This window comes from Nelumbo lutea, chromosome 2 (genome assembly GCF_056320005.1).
Source record: "Nelumbo lutea isolate HS-2025 chromosome 2, American lotus-T2T, whole genome shotgun sequence".
NCBI classification, from domain to species: Eukaryota; Viridiplantae; Streptophyta; class Magnoliopsida; order Proteales; family Nelumbonaceae; genus Nelumbo; species Nelumbo lutea.
In genome coordinates, this window is record NC_142685.1 from 66308192 (window position 1) to 66313917 (window position 5726).

Below are 5726 nucleotides of genomic sequence, written 5' to 3' on the forward strand. Positions count from 1 at the left end.
TGACCTAGGTGGTCTCATGTCTAGGATTGCCTGGATTTATTCCGGGTTGGCTTCGTTGCCACATAGGTGCACTATGTAGCCATAGAATTTAAATCATCCACTAAAGAGTTCGAAAACTAGGTCTTCATGACCATGTCATCCACATAACATTCTACTTTATTGCCAAGTAATGGGGAAAAACTTTATTTACAATTCCCTAAAAAGTTGTTCCAACATTTTTCAATCCAAAGGGCATTATTTTATAACAGTATAACCTCAGATCGGTTACAAAATCGGTCTTTTCCTAGTTTTCTAAGTCCATCTGAATTTGGCTGTAGTCAGAGTAAGCATCCATGAAGCTCAACAACTTGTGCCCCAAGGTCGCGTCAACCAAGCAGTCTATTCTGGGGAGCGGGAAACTATCCTTTGGGCAGGCTCTATTGAGGTCAGTGTAGTTGACGCACATGTGCCACTTGCTTTTGGCTTATTTCATGAGCACTAGGTTTGCTACCTAGCTTAGGTACTAGACCTCTCTAATGAATTTTGTTGTATGGACCTTTCCAATCTCCTTATCTACTACCCTCCACCTCTCTAGGGCGAGGTTCCTTTTCCATTGCCTGACTGGCCTGACTAAAGGGTCCACATTAAGTTTATGAGTAATTACTAATGGGCTTATACTAGATATTTTTGTTGCCGACCATTCAAAAACATCTAAAATTTGAAGAAACTTACCAGCTGCGACTAAAGGGTCCATTGGTTGAGCTCTCATCTGTATTCTCGAGGGGTGGCTCCATCTCGACGTCATCCGCTAGTTTTCCTTTTCCCTTTAAAGTTGTGATGTAGCACTTTCATGACTCCAACTGGTCACCCCATACAACCCCTACTCCATACCTCGTTGGAAATTTCATCACGAGGTAGTAGGTTGACACCACTGTGCATAGTGCATGTAGGATGGGCTGACCTAAGGTTGCGCTATAGGGGGATGAGGTGGCGACCACTAGGAAGTTGTGCTCAAATCAGACTGTATTGGGCTTTGAACTGCTACTATCGGTACCTTGATCTGACCTATGAGCCTTACCATGTCTCCGCTAAAGCTAATGAAGGGCACTCTGCTATCTGCAAATCCTTCCGCTCCAACTGCATCTTCTCGAGGGCCTCCAGGAAAATGATGTCGGGAAAGCTCTCAGAGTTGATCAAGACCCGCTTCACCTCAAAGTTTTTGATCACCATCTTGACTACAAGGGCATTGTTATGCAGATACTAGACCCTTTGAGCATCATCCTCAATAAAGTAGATAACCTCCTCCACACGAGGGCGCTTCGGCAGGTTCTCGTCCTCATGCTCTATCTCTCAGATTGAGTTCTTCTCCGCTGCTATGTTGCATCCTGCCACTATGGAACCTCTAGTGATCATGTTGATCACCTCGGGAATAGACCTTTCTAGTGGTGGTGGATCTCGAGGTGGCTGATCACGATCTTGGTGCCTATTCGACTCCCTAGGCTAGTTGACATGTTAGCTTCTATCGTCACACTTGATGAACTGCTTCAAGTAGCCATAACGGATCAATTCCTCGATCTCGTCCTTTAGGTTCCTGCAACTCTCAGTGTCATAGTCTATGTCATGGTTGAAGTGATTGTATTTGTTTAGGTTACGGTTGGTGGGGTCGCCTCTCATCCTAGGTGGCCATCTGGCGAACTCGACCATCTTGATCTACATCAGGATCTCTCCCCTCTTTGCATTCATGGTGGTGTACTTCTGGCTTTATAATGGGGGAGTTCTAGATCACTAGCCCGATCTGGAACTCTGGTGTGGAGACCTGCTCCTTCTTCTTTGCGATTTGTTTTGCCTATTGCGGGGTGACTGACTTCTAACTGGGATCCCAAAGCCGCCTCCACCTTTTTGAACTTGTTGGCTTGGTGGAGGAACTCCTCCATAGTGGATGGAGGGTTCAACTTGACTTCCCAGCACAAGTTGGGGTGGCGAACATCGTTTACCACTGTAGTGAGCTGAACTATGGGGTCGAGATTAGGGATCTGGAGACGTTCCAAGTTGAGTCTTTTTATGTAATCCCAGATTGTCTTGTTGGGTCTTTGGACCACGTTCAGTAAGCAGGTCGCGGGCTTAGGGCACCTCTTGCTGGTGGCAAAGTACGTGGTGAATAGGTCCATGAACTGGTTCCAGCTCTTAATCGAACCTACGACCAGTCACTGGGAGGCCATGCAAAGGCTTGTGTTGTTCACCCCATGAAGCTGCATCGGGGCCTGGAAGCTGTCAATGTGGTCGACTAGATCTGATATGCCATCTTACGACTCCAGGCTCGGGGCTTTGAAGTCCTTAGACCGTGGGGCTATAAGGTTCTCTACTGCTAGCGGAGAGGTGTGGGTCACCTGCGGTGCTGTGGTGTTGCTAGTTGCGTGATGACCTGACTACCTCCCATTTCTTCTTTGCCTCCACATTGTTAGTGGGAGCGAGGTAGCTTCTCCCAAAGTGGCGACATGCCCATTAGCGATGTCTTCTCCTTGACACCTCGGTGGTATGGTTACCTTTTGTTCTGGTAGGTTCCAATGCCTTACTGTGTTCATCAACTGGGACCTGGTTCCAATCATTAGTGTGACAAGGTGGGTCTGGGACCTGGTCCTGGTTCCTGATGCTGAGCTGTTGATCATTTGGCTGCTGGTGCTGGTTTTGGTTCTATTGGTTCATATGGTTCTATTGCTGGTTCAAGTTTGGCTATTGCGGCTGCTGTTGTTGCATCATGGATGTGAATTTCTCCTCCCACATCTGCATTTGCAAGTTCATGCCGCAAACCTACTATATCAATTCATGAAACTGGTGCACATGAATCCCCACAGGAGTCGTAGAGGGCTCAACTGGAGGGAGAGGTGCATTTACTTGGGGTAATGGGAAGGCTGGGTTTGGAACTGCTGGCACGTTGGGTAGAGCTAGGGGCACTGTAAATTGCCCGATGGTTACAGACAGGACCTTAGGGTGTGCTACGGGTTGTTCTTGCCCCCCTATGACCTGGATGTTGATGTTGACGGGCTGGTTGTTTCTTGATGAAGCCATTGATCAGTAAAGTGAGAAAGCAGGGTGGTGAGATCACAAGTTTTTGTTGCGTTCCCATAGACCGTGCCAATTGATGTAGCACAATCTAGTCGCTCCTTGCTGGAAGGCAGCTTAGACGTCAGACTGCTACATGGCTGGGTCAAACTACAAGGCAAAGAGATCAAAGGTCTTGGGGTACTTTACCTGGTGTAGGCACTTCAATGCTTAAGTTAGCATAGGAGATTGTAAAGAGATGATAGCTTGTGAATACTAGCAAGTGGGAGCTAAATTGCACGTACATTGTGAGGCTAGAGGCGAAACCTTTATATAGGTGAGCTGTTGTGGGTCTCACAAAATGTGTCCAAGATCTTCGGCCTGACTAACCCGGAGTTCATTCCTGACCCTAAGATGGACTCTGTATAAGCTAATAAGGCTTATCCAAGTACATCCGATTCAAGTGGGATAGAGATACAATCCGTTGGGCTGCGGCATGACCCCATGGAGATCAGAAACAGATGGCTTGCTTCTAGAAGGAGGCTACGTGGCATCTCAGTAGGTCGGTGAGTGTGGCGAGCTGCTTAGACCCTAGTACTAGCTAAGTGACCCGAGGTGCCTGAGGTGATTTGGACTACTAAGGTGTCTGAGGATGCTGAGATGTCACCAAGTCAATGGGTCGCTCCACGTGTCATCATGTCACTGGTCGAAACAAATTATCCCTCATCAGGGCCATTCAAGCCTAGTAAAACTTATTTATTTATTTTCTTTTTTTGTAAAAGCCAATTTTCATCAATAAAATGACTAGTAACACAAATGTAACTTATATTAAATTTAGAGGTCCAAATATCAGAAGTAATTGCAACCTTAGAATTAAGATTTGATGAATATAAATTAAATTTTGTTTGTATGAATAAAAAAAATTTAAAGCATATGATCTAATAGTATTCCTAGAAACTTCTTTAAATTGTGGATTTATAGAATTACGTAAAAATCTTTCAAATTTAGTATTTTTAGCTTATAAAAATGGTTGTTCAGCATGTACAATATATATTGCTAACTCTTGAGAATACTTAAAAGTACCAAAAAAACCATACCCAATTTATGTTTGTGTTGTTTCTTTCCCTTCTTCTTCTTCTTTTTCTTCTTCTTCTTCTTATTCTTCTTCTTCTTTCTCATAGGAGAGAAAATGTCTGTCCAAGTGGCTAGTACTGCCCTTGCTACAGTAGCTAAAGTCTTTCCTACATTTTTGGGAAACGACTATTTTTTCCTTCTCCTCAACCTCCTCTACGTTAAATATTTTCCAAATTAGGCTAGTCAACTTAGTGGCTTTCTTTTTCTTTCCCTGGTATCAGTACTAGGGGTGGAAATTCTATCACTATCAATAGCATCCATATCGGTGCTAACACTATCATTTTGTAACTGAATATCGTTGGCATTGAACATGTTGATGTTGGGGAATTGGTTTCGAGAGGAGTCAACCATTTTTTTAAATTCTAAAAAAAAAAAAAATTAATTTAATTGCACTTAGCCGAATTGATGGTTCGGAATCTCAACTTGATTTTAACAATTGAAGCCTCCAAGCTTCCCAAATTGCTAACTTGAGATACTTGAGCAAGCCTTCTTCTTGTTGAAACTTCAGTAAAATTGAGAATTAGAGAGTGTACAGTCATGCCATGCCGTAACGTGCCATGCCATGCCATGTCGTGCCATGCCAGCCCATGGACATGAAACTTCTAGCTCGACACGACCCGCATTTTGTCGTGTTGGGCCGACCAAAAATTGTGCAAGGCCCAACATGTTTTACAGATCTAAGCTCTAGGCAAGGGGCAGACCGGGACTGGATTTTGCATGTCCCGTCCCTAACCCCGAACTCAAATACTTCACCCTGTATCCCAGTAGGGTTAGAAATCCCTACCCCATCCCTATCCCTGCATAAAATGGGGATCCCCGAATTTGCATTGCCTCATCCTGCCCTGGTCATTTCTACTTGCAGATATATATTTTTTAAACCTACCTAAACTATATTATATTATGTAATGTAAGACACACACACACTTTTAGTCAAGACGGGTTTAGGGCTGAGGTCGAGGCAGAGTGGACAAATACCATCCCCACCAAGAATGGCAACAGGGCAGGGCAGGGATGAGGAGCCACTCCCTATCTCTGTCCCTGCCTGTCCCCATAGGAATCACCACTCTTGTGATTCTTTCATGATATCATGGGCAGGGATGAGGAGCCACTCCTATTAAATATATACATACATACATACATACATAGCGAGGATCCCCATGGGCAGGGATCGGGGGCCTGTGGGGTGAACATCCCCAGCCCATCCTCACCAACAGGGATGGAAATTTTCCCATCCCCACCCCTACAGGGAAAATCATTCCATCTTGGGGAGGGTCTCTACAGGATCAGGAAAATAGAGAAAATTGTCATCCCTAATCCTCACCCATTGTTGATCATCAGAGTTCCGGGTTTCCTCAAAACCTACCTCAAACCCGATCAATGGTAAAAAAACCAGTCCTGATGAAAGCGAGTCAAATTGCCATCTCTAATGAAGAAGTATGGTAAGAAGTACTACAAATGAAAAATACCATTACCGTCTCAATGTTTTTTCCAAAAATATGATAGGAGTTGCTGAAAACGAGGATCTTTATCCAAGTGCAGTTCATTGAGTTACCAAATTTTCTGATCTCACGGAA